This window comes from Lissotriton helveticus, chromosome 1_1 (assembly GCF_964261635.1).
Source record: "Lissotriton helveticus chromosome 1_1, aLisHel1.1, whole genome shotgun sequence".
NCBI classification, from domain to species: domain Eukaryota; kingdom Metazoa; phylum Chordata; class Amphibia; order Caudata; family Salamandridae; genus Lissotriton; species Lissotriton helveticus.
Genome location: NC_136057.1, coordinates 1,698,096,846 through 1,698,109,565, shown reverse-complemented (window position 1 = coordinate 1,698,109,565; position 12,720 = coordinate 1,698,096,846). Strand labels below are relative to the sequence as shown.

General features: G+C 38.9%; 1 protein-coding gene across 5 annotated transcripts in view; it reads right to left on the bottom strand.

Annotated features, from left to right (window-relative positions):
* STAT6 (signal transducer and activator of transcription 6) overlaps positions 1-12,720 on the bottom strand; it is a 732,055-nt gene that overhangs the window by 637,180 nt on the left and 82,155 nt on the right. The window contains exon 1 of one of the 5 annotated variants that reach the window (XM_078688996.1): positions 1,333-1,431. The exons of the other annotated variants lie outside the window; for them this stretch is intronic. The gene's annotated coding sequence lies outside the window, so the exon portion shown is untranslated. Of the gene's footprint in view, positions 1-1,332; positions 1,432-12,720 lie in introns of those variants that run through there. 5 annotated transcript variants of the gene reach the window in all.

The following is a 12,720-nucleotide window of genomic DNA, read 5'->3' as shown; positions in this document are numbered from 1 at the left end:
GCAGGGTTCTTTAACAGGGTAATGGGATGTCACAAACCTAGACTGTAAGTTTCCTGGTGCAACATTATGTACAGCCTATTTGAAAGTCTCTGATGTAAATGACACTAATTATGAAAAGAAAAAATAAATAAAGGCTTGTGTTATGCAACTGATGTTTAAAGTCTCTAATGTAAAATGATGCCAGTTATGAAAAGGAAAATAAATAAAATAAAAAATAAATGAAGACAAGTGTTATGCAGTTGTGGTTTCTTTCTACGTGGGAGTAATGTGGTAGGATTGATAAACAGAGGTTAGTATGTAAGGCAACTGGGGGCTGTGTAACAGACACTTGCAGGGTTCTTTAACAGGGTAATGTGTTGTCACAAGCCTAGACTGTAAGTTTCCTTGTGCAACATTATGTACAGCCTATTTGAAAGTCTCTTATGTAAATGACACTAAGTATGAAAAGAAAAAATAAATAAAGACCTGTGCTATGCAACTGAGGCTTTGGCTCTACGTGGGAGTGTGGGGACACGGCTGAGAAACATGGCATTCTTATACAGCATGCGTTAGGGTTCAGCAACATGTACAGGCATATTTTTGCAATGGTAAAATAGGCTGCTGCAGTCCAGAAGGGGATGGATGGCGCAAGTTCCACAAAAGGCGGCAAACCAACCCGGCCTGGAGATGTAACATGATGGAAAAATGCTGGTGCAACACAGAAAGAGCAGGACTAACAAGAGACTCTCAAGAGCGGCAAAACTAAAATGTAAGTTTGCTGATGTAACATTTTCAGCGCCTAATTTTAAACCGCCTAAAAGACTGCTAAGACACGAAGAGCTTCTACGTGGGGAGAGAGCTGGCATGGACTGATAAGCATGGGAGTCTTGCAAAAGGTGGCGCCGAGGGTCTGGAAATATGCACAGTCATGATGTTCTTAGATAGGGAGAGGTCGGTGAAAGTATGACTTTTTTAAGGCACGCTTTTAACACCTTGGGAGTGTGCAGAGAAAAAATGGAAATAGGGACGTAACTACACTTGCACTCTGAAATTTGTTGGAGCACCTAATTATATCTTTGCGGGTAAACAGGCTTTGGCAGAAGACTACAGAGTTAACATGGCACAGAGGGGAAACAACCACGCTGATGAAACACACTCTATACTTAATGTAAGTAGCTATGGAATTTGTTTTTATTCTATAAGGCAGTTCTGGTATTTGTTAAAAACTTTAGACAAGGAATAACTGTAACATAAGCATGCATATAGGTATTATTGTAGTACTATGTCATAGAGACCTAACAGCTTTAGAAGGGTAAAAATTACAAAATAAAACAATGCTTTTTATACACATACCTTAAGTGTTGGTGGTCTCCAGCGTCTGCTGTATTACAAGGGGCCAGTTGTGGTAGGTGCACTGGCTGCTGCTCTGCGCACTTGTTCTACCCCAGACACTACATTTTATTGACTGCTTGCCTTCTCCTGCTGCATCTTCTGGGAGCACACTCCTCAGCATACTGATACACGATCTTTACTAAACACAGCTAGCATTCCATTACTTGTAGTGCTGGCTATTCTCAGTCTCATACTGTTTAGGGGCAGTACAGTAATGTTATTGGGAAATCGACAATGACAATACTTCCTATCAACATTCTATGCATGTTTGCATTCATTTGAGAAGACTACTGATGTTTTCAGGGTGAGTGTGAAAAACATCAGTTGATGCTGTTAGTCTAGTACATTTGTATTTACAGCAGCCAGGATACAAAGTGCACATCCCAGGGCTCAGGCAACACCATTGCATTTAACAATTACAGACGTTGCATTACATTCCTCAGCACCCTGCCATTGTATCCTCTTATTTGGCACCGCTGATAGCCTCCTCGTGGTTGTCTTCTGTTCAATCCACTGCAGTATTGACACCACTAGTTTATTGTAGTTTTACTGCTTTGAGTCCATGTCTCATGGATACACAGGTTTTGCTCTCTTGATCTCAGTTGCAAAAATTGTACGCTGTCGACCATTCATTGCAGTGGTTAATTTGTAAAAAATAAGGGCTGGGGCTCTTGTCAGGAGGCAACTTGCACCAGCCCATTTCTCCTGTTAGCACCGCCTAAAACAGAACCAACTACCAACCACGAAAGTGGGGAGAGGATGTGGCGTAATGGCCAGAGTTGCTGACTTCGGCACATGGGAACCTGGTTTGAGCCACGGCATCGGCTCAACTTCCTGTGATTCCGGACAAATCACTTAATCCCCCTATGCATAAATGAATGTGTCCTTAACTGGTGCTAATGAAAAGCACTGGTGTTGATGATTAAGCGCCGGCTGAGTACTGGAAAACACCAGCTCAAATTAAGCACTGATTCTTATGCTTCATTGTGCTAGACCTAAAACATACATGAACCTGTCAATTTGTGGAAACTATTCCTAAATGAAAGTGCCTTGAAGTACATGTGCTGAGGCAGGAGGACAGATCCATGCTCCCATACACAGAGTATACTCCTTGTGTTGCACATTCCCAAAGGTACCATCCAGTGTAGATAGAAAAACACAAACTTCTTTTTGTCCACACCTATATCACTCACAATTACCAACAACTGGCGCCCCCCGGGTGTTGGAACTAGGGGTGCAGCAGGTGCTACAGCACCCCCAGACCTAGAAGGAGTTAAGAAAGGTGATGGAAAACAGTGAAGCCTTTCAATCTGTGAAATTTTCAAACAGCATTAGCTGTGTGCTCAAAAGCAGTGAAAGATCAACGGAAATTAAGGAGATCCCAGAGAACAAAGGTATGCCACTCTTGTGAGAGTGTGATATCAGATTACAAGAATGAGGCACATGAAAGGCACTAATGTAAACGATAGCTCCTTTTTAAAGTTTGCCAACATCGCAAAAAAGAATCATTTGAGTCTTTTAATTGGGAAATGTGGAGACAGACATGTGTTAAAGTAGGGTGCGAAAACAAACCAATCCACAAATTATTTTACCCTTGCGTGCATGCATGGCTAAAACCACTCCGATTTAATAATGGTCTCTTCTAAGTAACTCATTTCTTTAATATTTGTTTTAAAAATAAATTGACACAATGTATTCACATGTTTCATAATATCGCACCATAATGCAAACTGAACCACATTTTCACTAAAAAAAAGTCTCAGAATATCATTCACCCGCTTCCATCCCTTCAGCTCCCCACTTAAAACTTTTTGTCATGCTCATTTGATACACATGCTTGTTCAGTAACAGAAGGATGCTCTTAGAACACCTACAGTTTTAGCATGCTGACGCCCCTGGCCAGCATTCTGAATGAGAAATGTGTTCTGGCATCACTGATGGCTTTTCAGAGCTCATGCGACATTGTTCACCAGATGACCCCTTTCAAGCTCCCTGGGAAGCAGATCCCACGTTGGTTTATGCTGTAGATCACTTCTGCGGATGAGTCTAGACCTTCCATATTCTAGATGACAGAAGATTTTTGTTTTCCAAATCCTTGTGCAATTAAAAGTGTCTCAGACCAAGGTAGACATCCCTCCATCACATAACGACCTTTAAAATCTACATACTTAGGGCCTGATAACGATTGCTGTTTTCCCGCATCCTCCGGGCCGGCGGAAGCCACCGCCGGCCCGGAGGATGCGGGAAAACCGCTGCGGACTGAAAAAGACCCCCCGCCAGATTAGGATGGCTGGGGGATCGTTTTTCAGTCCGCAGCTTTTCCGCCGCGGACGCCTTCCGTCCGCGGCGGAAAAGCTTCAACATGGCGGTTGGTGTCTATCAGACACCGCCAGCCATATTAGGATTTCTGCAGAAAGATGCCTTTACACGGCGGCATTTCCGCCGTGTAAAGGCATACGGATTTGTGTTTGGGGGCCCGTTGCGGGCCCCCAGGGGTGAAGGTGGGGTGTGGGGGGTGCACAGGAGGGGGTACCTATGTTACCCCCCTGCATTTGCCTGCACAAAGCGACAGGCACCGCTTTGCGGCAGGTGCTGCTTCAAGCAGCACCCGCCGCAATGATAAAGATACAGGATGTGACCGCCAGCCTTGCTGATTAGAGCCCACCCGTAGTTGTTTTCTAGCTAGCATAGCGGGCGCAGGCCCGCGAGGTTTTTTTGTATAGCTTCATTTATTGTGAAGCAAAGGTTGAATTTCATTCTCCTTAAATCAAACTTCCACTTGTTCCATTTTGTGCACTCGTGTGAGGCCCTTGGCCACAACATACCTGCGATAACGGCTTGGTTATCTAATTAATTTTTCCCATTCCGTTTGTACATTACGAAGAAACTTGTAAAAATTTAAAAACAATTGTTTGAAGAATGTACTTTTGAAAAAATCACTCTGACCACTTGTATAATAACTTTTGCTCGCAGATTGTGGCCTTTTTGTTCTTGTGTAAAGTAGAATCTGTATATATATTTTTTTAAAATTACAATGTATGCTTCTATAAATGGTGTGTAAGTGTGTTGAATGCCTGTGATATGGATGTAATAGTGAATGTTTGAAGGCAAATATTTTTTCTAATTGTATGTGTTCTTTCCTTATAAATTGGTGTTCTGATTATTTGAAAAAATAGAAATTGATCTTTTCTAAAAATATTGAAATAAAAAGCTATTAAATAGCAATTCCAGTTCCTGAATTCTTCTGTTCTGGCCAGTACATTGTTTGTTTAAATTATACAGATCAGCATTGGCATCGTATTTTTGTTTTTTGGTAATTTGGCTCAGCCTTGCTGATTAGAGCCCACCCGTAGTTGTTTTCTAGCTAGCATAGCGGGCGCAGGCCCGCGAGGTTTTTTTGTATAGCTTCATTTATTGTGAAGCAAAGGTTGAATTTCATTCTCCTTAAATCAAACTTCCACTTGTTCCATTTTGTGCACTCGTGTGAGGCCCTTGGCCACAACATACCGGCGATAACGGCTTGGTTATCTAATTAATTTTTCCCATTCCGTTTGTACATTACGAAGAAACTTGTAAAAATTTAAAAACAATTGTTTGAAGAATGTACTTTTGAAAAAATCACTCTGACCACTTGTATAATAACTTTTGCTCGCAGATTGTGGCCTTTTTGTTCTTGTGTAAAGTAGAATCTGTATATATATTTTTTTTAAATTACAATGTATGCTTCTATAAATGGTGTGTAAGTGTGTTGAATGCCTGTGATATGGATGTAATAGTGAATGTTTGAAGGCAAATATTTTTTCTAATTGTATGTGTTCTTTCCTTATAAATTGGTGTTCTGATTATTTGAAAAAATAGAAATTGATCTTTTCTAAAAATATTGAAATAAAAAGCTATTAAATAGCAATTCCAGTTCCTGAATTCTTCTGTTCTGGCCAGTACATTGTTTGTTTAAATTATACAGATCAGCATTGGCATCGTATTTTTGTTTTTTGTTAATTTGGCTCAGCCTTGCTGATTAGAGCCCACCCGTAGTTGTTTTCTAGCTAGCATAGCGGGCGCAGGCCCGCGAGTTTTTTTTGTATAGCTTCATTTATTGTGAAGCAAAGGTTGAATTTCATTCTCCTTAAATCAAACTTCCACTTGTTCCATTTTGTGCACTCGTGTGAGGCCCTTGGCCACAACATACCTGCGATAACGGCTTGGTTATCTAATTAATTTTTCCCATTCCGTTTGTACATTACAAAGAAACTTGTAAAAATTTAAAAACAATTGTTTGAAGAATGTACTTTTGAAAAAATCACTCTGACCACTTGTATAATACCTTTTGCTCGCAGATTGTGGCCTTTTTGTTCTTGTGTAAAGTAGAATCTGTATATATATTTTTTTAAAATTACAATGTATGCTTCTATAAATGGTGTGTAAGTGTGTTGAATGCCTGTGATATGGATGTAATAGTGAATGTTTGAAGGCAAATATTTTTTCTAATTGTATGTGTTCTTTCCTTATAAATTGGTGTTCTGATTATTTGAAAAAATAGAAATTGATCTTTTCAAAAAATATTGAAATAAAAAGCTATTAAATAGCAATTCCAGTTCCTGAATTCTTCTGTTCTGGCCAGTACATTGTTTGTTTAAATTATACAGATCAGCATTGGCATCGTATTTTTGTTTTTTGTTAATTTGGCTCAGCCTTGCTGATTAGAGCCCACCCGTAGTTGTTTTCTAGCTAGCATAGCGGGCGCAGGCCCGCAAGGTTTTTTTGTATAGCTTCATTTATTGTGAAGCAAAGGTTGAATTTCATTCTCCTTAAATCAAACTTCCACTTGTTCCATTTTGTGCACTCGTGTGAGGCCCTTGGCCACAACATACCGGCGATAACGGCTTGGTTATCTAATTAATTTTTCCCATTCCGTTTGTACATTACGAAGAAACTTGTAAAAATTTAAAAACAATTGTTTGAAGAATGTACTTTTGAAAAAATCACTCTGACCACTTGTATAATAACTTTTGCTCGCAGATTGTGGCCTTTTTGTTCTTGTGTAAAGTAGAATCTGTATATATATTTTTTTTAAATTACAATGTATGCTTCTATAAATGGTGTGTAAGTGTGTTGAATGCCTGTGATATGGATGTAATAGTGAATGTTTGAAGGCAAATATTTTTTCTAATTGTATGTGTTCTTTCCTTATAAATTGGTGTTCTGATTATTTGAAAAAATAGAAATTGATCTTTTCTAAAAATATTGAAATAAAAAGCTATTAAATAGCAATTCCAGTTCCTGAATTCTTCTGTTCTGGCCAGTACATTGTTTGTTTAAATTATACAGATCAGCATTGGCATCGTATTTTTGTTTTTTGTTAATTTGGCTCAGCCTTGCTGATTAGAGCCCACCCGTAGTTGTTTTCTAGCTAGCATAGCGGGCGCAGGCCCGCGAGTTTTTTTTGTATAGCTTCATTTATTGTGAAGCAAAGGTTGAATTTCATTCTCCTTAAATCAAACTTCCACTTGTTCCATTTTGTGCACTCGTGTGAGGCCCTTGGCCACAACATACCTGCGATAACGGCTTGGTTATCTAATTAATTTTTCCCATTCCGTTTGTACATTACGAAGAAACTTGTAAAAATTTAAAAACAATTGTTTGAAGAATGTACTTTTGAAAAAATCACTCTGACCACTTGTATAATAACTTTTGCTCGCAGATTGTGGCCTTTTTGTTCTTGTGTAAAGTAGAATCTGTATATATATTTTTTTTAAATTACAATGTATGCTTCTATAAATGGTGTGTAAGTGTGTTGAATGCCTGTGATATGGATGTAATAGTGAATGTTTGAAGGCAAATAATTTTTCTAATTGTATGTGTTCTTTCCTTATAAATTGGTGTTCTGATTATTTGAAAAAATAGAAATTGATCTTTTCTAAAAATATTGAAATAAAAAGCTATTAAATAGCAATTCCAGTTCCTGAATTCTTCTGTTCTGGCCAGTACATTGTTTGTTTAAATTATACAGATCAGCATTGGCATCGTATTTTTGTTTTTTGTTAATTTGGCTCAGCCTTGCTGATTAGAGCCCACCCGTAGTTGTTTTCTAGCTAGCATAGCGGGCGCAGGCCCGCGAGGTTTTTTTGTATAGCTTCATTTATTGTGAAGCAAAGGTTGAATTTCATTCTCCTTAAATCAAACTTCCACTTGTTCCATTTTGTGCACTCGTGTGAGGCCCTTGGCCACAACATACCTGCGATAACGGCTTGGTTATCTAATTAATTTTTCCCATTCCGTTTGTACATTACGAAGAAACTTGTAAAAATTTAAAAACAATTGTTTGAAGAATGTACTTTTGAAAAAATCACTCTGACCACTTGTATAATAACTTTTGCTCGCAGATTGTGGCCTTTTTGTTCTTGTGTAAAGTAGAATCTGTATATATATTTTTTTAAAATTACAATGTATGCTTCTATAAATGGTGTGTAAGTGTGTTGAATGCCTGTGATATGGATGTAATAGTGAATGTTTGAAGGCAAATATTTTTTCTAATTGTATGTGTTCTTTCCTTATAAATTGGTGTTCTGATTATTTGAAAAAATAGAAATTGATCTTTTCTAAAAATATTGAAATAAAAAGCTATTAAATAGCAATTCCAGTTCCTGAATTCTTCTGTTCTGGCCAGTACATTGTTTGTTTAAATTATACAGATCAGCATTGGCATCGTATTTTTGTTTTTTGTTAATTTGGCTCAGCCTTGCTGATTAGAGCCCACCCGTAGTTGTTTTCTAGCTAGCATAGCGGGCGCAGGCCCGCGAGGTTTTTTTGTATAGCTTCATTTATTGTGAAGCAAAGGATGAATTTCATTCTCCTTAAATCAAACTTCCACTTGTTCCATTTTGTGCACTCGTGTGAGGCCCTTGGCCACAACATACCTGCGATAACGGCTTGGTTATCTAATTAATTTTTCCCATTCCGTTTGTACATTACGAAGAAACTTGTAAAAATTTAAAAACAATTGTTTGAAGAATGTACTTTTGAAAAAATCACTCTGACCACTTGTATAATAACTTTTGCTCGCAGATTGTGGCCTTTTTGTTCTTGTGTAAAGTAGAATCTGTATATATATTTTTTTAAATTACAATGTATGCTTCTATAAATGGTGTGTAAGTGTGTTGAATGCCTGTGATATGGATGTAATAGTGAATGTTTGAAGGCAAATAATTTTTCTAATTGTATGTGTTCTTTCCTTATAAATTGGTGTTCTGATTATTTGAAAAAATAGAAATTGCTCTTTTCTAAAAATATTGAAATAAAAAGCTATTAAATAGCAATTCCAGTTCCTGAATTCTTCTGTTCTGGCCAGTACATTGTTTGTTTAAATTATACAGATCAGCATTGGCATCGTATTTTTGTTTTTTGGCCAGGGGCTTCAGCACGCTAAAACTGTAGGTGTTCTAAGAGCATCCTTCTGTTACTGAACAAGCATGTGTATCAAATGAGCATGACAAAAAGTTTTAATTGGGGAGCTGAAGGGATGGAAGCGGGTGAATGATATTCTGAGACCTTTTTTAGTGAAAATGTGGTTCAGTTTGCATTATGGTGTGATATTATGAAACATGTGAATACATTGTGTCAATTTATTTTTAAAACAAATATTAAAGAAATGAGTTACTTAGAAGAGACCATTAATAAATCGGAGTGGTTTTAGCCATGCATGCACGCAAGGGTAAAATAATTTGTGGATTCGTTTGTTTTCGCACCCTACTTTAACACATGTCTGTCTCCACATTTCCCAATTAAAAGACTCAAATGATTCTTGTTTGCGATGTTGGCAAACTTTAAAAAGGAGCTATTGGTTACATTAGTGCCTTTCATGTGCCTCATTCTTGTAATCTGATGTCACACTCTCACAAGAGTGGCATACCTTTGTTCTCTGGGCTCTCCTTAATTTCCGTTGATCTTTCACTGCTTTTGAGCACACAGCTAATGCTGTTTGAAAATTTCACGGATTGAAAGGCTTCACTGTTTTCCATCACCTTTCTTAACTCCTTCCAGGTCTGGGGGTGCTGTAGCACCTGCTGCACCCCTAGTTCCAACACACGGGGGCGCCAGTTGTTGGTAATTGTGAGTGATATAGGTGTGGACAAAAAGAAGTTTGTGTTTTTCTATCTACACTGGATGGTACCTTTGGGAATGTACAACACAGGGAGCATACTCTGTGTATGGGAGTATGGATCTGTCCTCCTGCCTCAGCACATGTACTTCAAGGCACTTTCATTTAGGAATAGTTTCCACAGATTGACAGGTTCATATATGTTTTAGCTGTAGCACAAAGAAGAATAAGAATCAGTGCTTAATTTGAGCTGGATTTTTCCAGTGCTCAGCCGGCGCTTAATCATCAACACCAGTGCTTTTCATTAGCACCAGTAAAGGACACATTCATTTATGCATAGGGAGATTAAGTGATTTGTCCGGAATCACAGGATGTTGAGCCGATGCCGTGGCTCAAACCAGGTTCCCATGTGCCGAAGTCAGCAACTCTGGCCATTACGCCACATCCTCTCCCCACTTTCGTGGTTGGTAGTTGGTTCTGTTTTAGGCGGTGCTAACAGGAGAAATGGGCTGGTGCAAGCTGCCTCCTGACAAGAGCCCCAGCCCTTATTTTTTACAAATTAACCACTGCAAAGAATGGTCGACAGCGTACAATTTTTGCAACTGAGATCAAGAGAGCAAAACCTGTGTATCCATGAGACATGGACTCAAAGCAGTAAAACTACAATAAACAAGTGTTGTCAATACTGCAGTGAATTGAACAGAAGACAATCACGAGGAGGCTATCAGCGGTGCCAAATAAGGGGATACAATGGCAGGGTGCTGAGGAATGTAATGCCACGTCTGTAATTGGTAAATGCAATGGTGTTGTCTGAGCCCTGGGATGTGCACTTTGTATCCTGGCTGCTGTAAATACAAATGTACTAGACTAACAGCATCAACTGATGTTTTTCACACTCACCCTGAAAACATCAGTAGTCTTCTCAAATGAATGCAAACATGCATAGAATGTTGATAGGAAGTATTGTCATTGTCGATTTCCCAATAACATTACTGTACTGCCCCTAAACAGTATGAGACTGAGAATAGCCAGCACTACAAGTACTGGAATGATAGCTGTGTTTAGTAAAGATCGTGTATCAGTATGCAGAGGAGTGTGCTCCCAGAAGATGCAGCAGGAGAAGGCAAGCAGTCAATAAAATGTAGTGTCTGGGGTAGAACAAGTGCGCAGAGCAGCAGCCAGTGCACCTACCACAACTGACCCCTTGTAATACAGCAGACGCCGGAGACCACCAACACTTAAGGTATGTGTATAAAAGGCATTGTTTTATTTTGTAATTTTTACCCTCCTAAAGCTGTTAGGTCTCTATAACATAGTACTACAATAATACCTATATGCATGCTTATTTTACAGTTATTCCTTGTCTAAAGTTTTTAACAAATACCAGAACTGCCTTATAGAATAAAAACAAATTCCATAGCTACTTACATTAAGTATAGAGTGTGTTTCATCAGCGTGGCTGTTTCCCCTCTGTGCCATGTTAACTCTGTAGTCTTCTGCCAAAGCCTGTTTACCCGCAAAGATATAATTAGGTGCTCCAACAAATTTCAGAGTGCAAGTGTAGTTACGTCCCTATTTCCATTTTTTCTCTGCACACTCCCAAGGTGTTAAAAGCGTGCCTTAAAAAAGTCATACTTTCACCGACCTCTCCCTGTCTAAGAACATCATGACTGTGCATATTTCCAGACCCTCAGCGCCACCTTTTGCAAGACTCCCATGCTTATCAGTCCATGCCAGCTCTCTCCCCACGTAGAAGCCTCTTCGTGTCTTAGCAGTCTTTTAGGCGGTTTAAAATTAGGCGCTGAAAATGTTACATCAGCAAACTTACATTTTAGTTTTGCCGCTCTTGAGAGTCTCTTGTTAGTCCTGCTCTTTCTGTGTTGCACCAGCATTTTTCCATCATGTTACATCTCCAGGCCGGGTTGGTTTGCCGCCTTTTGTGGAACTTGCGCCATCCATCCCTTCTGGACTGCAGCAGCCTATTTTACCATTGCAAAAATATGCCTGTACATGTTGCTGAACCCTAATGCATGCTGTATAAGAATGCCATGTTTCTCAGCCGTGTCCCCACACTCACACGTAGAGCCAAAGCCTCAGTTGCATAGCACAGGTCTTTATTTATTTCTTCTTTTCATACTTAGTGTCATTTACATAAGAGACTTTCAAATAGGCTGTACATAATGTTGCACAAGGAAACTTACAGTCTAGGCTTGTGACAACACATTACCCTGTTAAACAACCCTGCAAGTGTCTGTTACACAGCCCCCAGTTGCCTTACATACTAACCTCTGTTTATCAATCCTACCACATTACTCCCATGTAGAAAGAAACCACAACTGCATAACACTTGTCTTCATTTATTTTTTATTTTATTTATTTTCCTTTTCATAACTGGCATCATTTTACATTAGAGACTTTAAACATCAGTTGCATAACACAAGCCTTTATTTATTTTGTCTTTTCATAATTAGTGTCATTTACATCAGAGACTTTCAAATAGGCTGTACATAATGTTGCACCAGGAAACTTACAGTCTAGGTTTGTGACATCCCATTACCCTGTTAAAGAACCCTGCAAGTGTCTGTTACACAGCCCCCAGTTGCCTTACATACTAGCCTCTGTTTATCAATCCTACCACATTACTCCCACATAGAAACCACAACTGCATAACACTTGTCTTCATTTATTTTTTATTTGATTTATTTTCCTTTTCGTAACTGGCATCATTTTACATTAGAGACTTTAAACATCAGTTGCATAATACAAGCCTTTATTTATTTTTTCTTTTCATAATTAGTGTCATTTACATCAGAAACTTTCAACTCTGGCTGTGCCTGATGTTGAACCAGCAAGCTTACAGTCTAGGTTTGTGACAACACATTACCCTGTTAAAGACCCTGCAAGGGCCTGTTACACAGCCCCCAGCTGCTTTACATACTGGTCCCGGGTTTATCAGCCCTAACACATTACTTTTATTTTCCTTTTCACAACTGGCATCATTTTATATCAGACACCTTAAAATATGTATTTATTTTTCTTTTCATAATTGGTGTCATTTTACACCAGACACTTTAAAAGTTAGGTTGTGCAAAATATTGCACTGGAAGCCTAGCAGTCTGGGGCTGATGCAGGACCGTCCTCCATGTTACAGAACAATGCATGGACATGTTGCAAGCCCCATGCTGCTGATTTACAAGAAGGCCATGTTTATCATTCCCATTACGGCACCCTCATGTAAAAAAGAAACCACA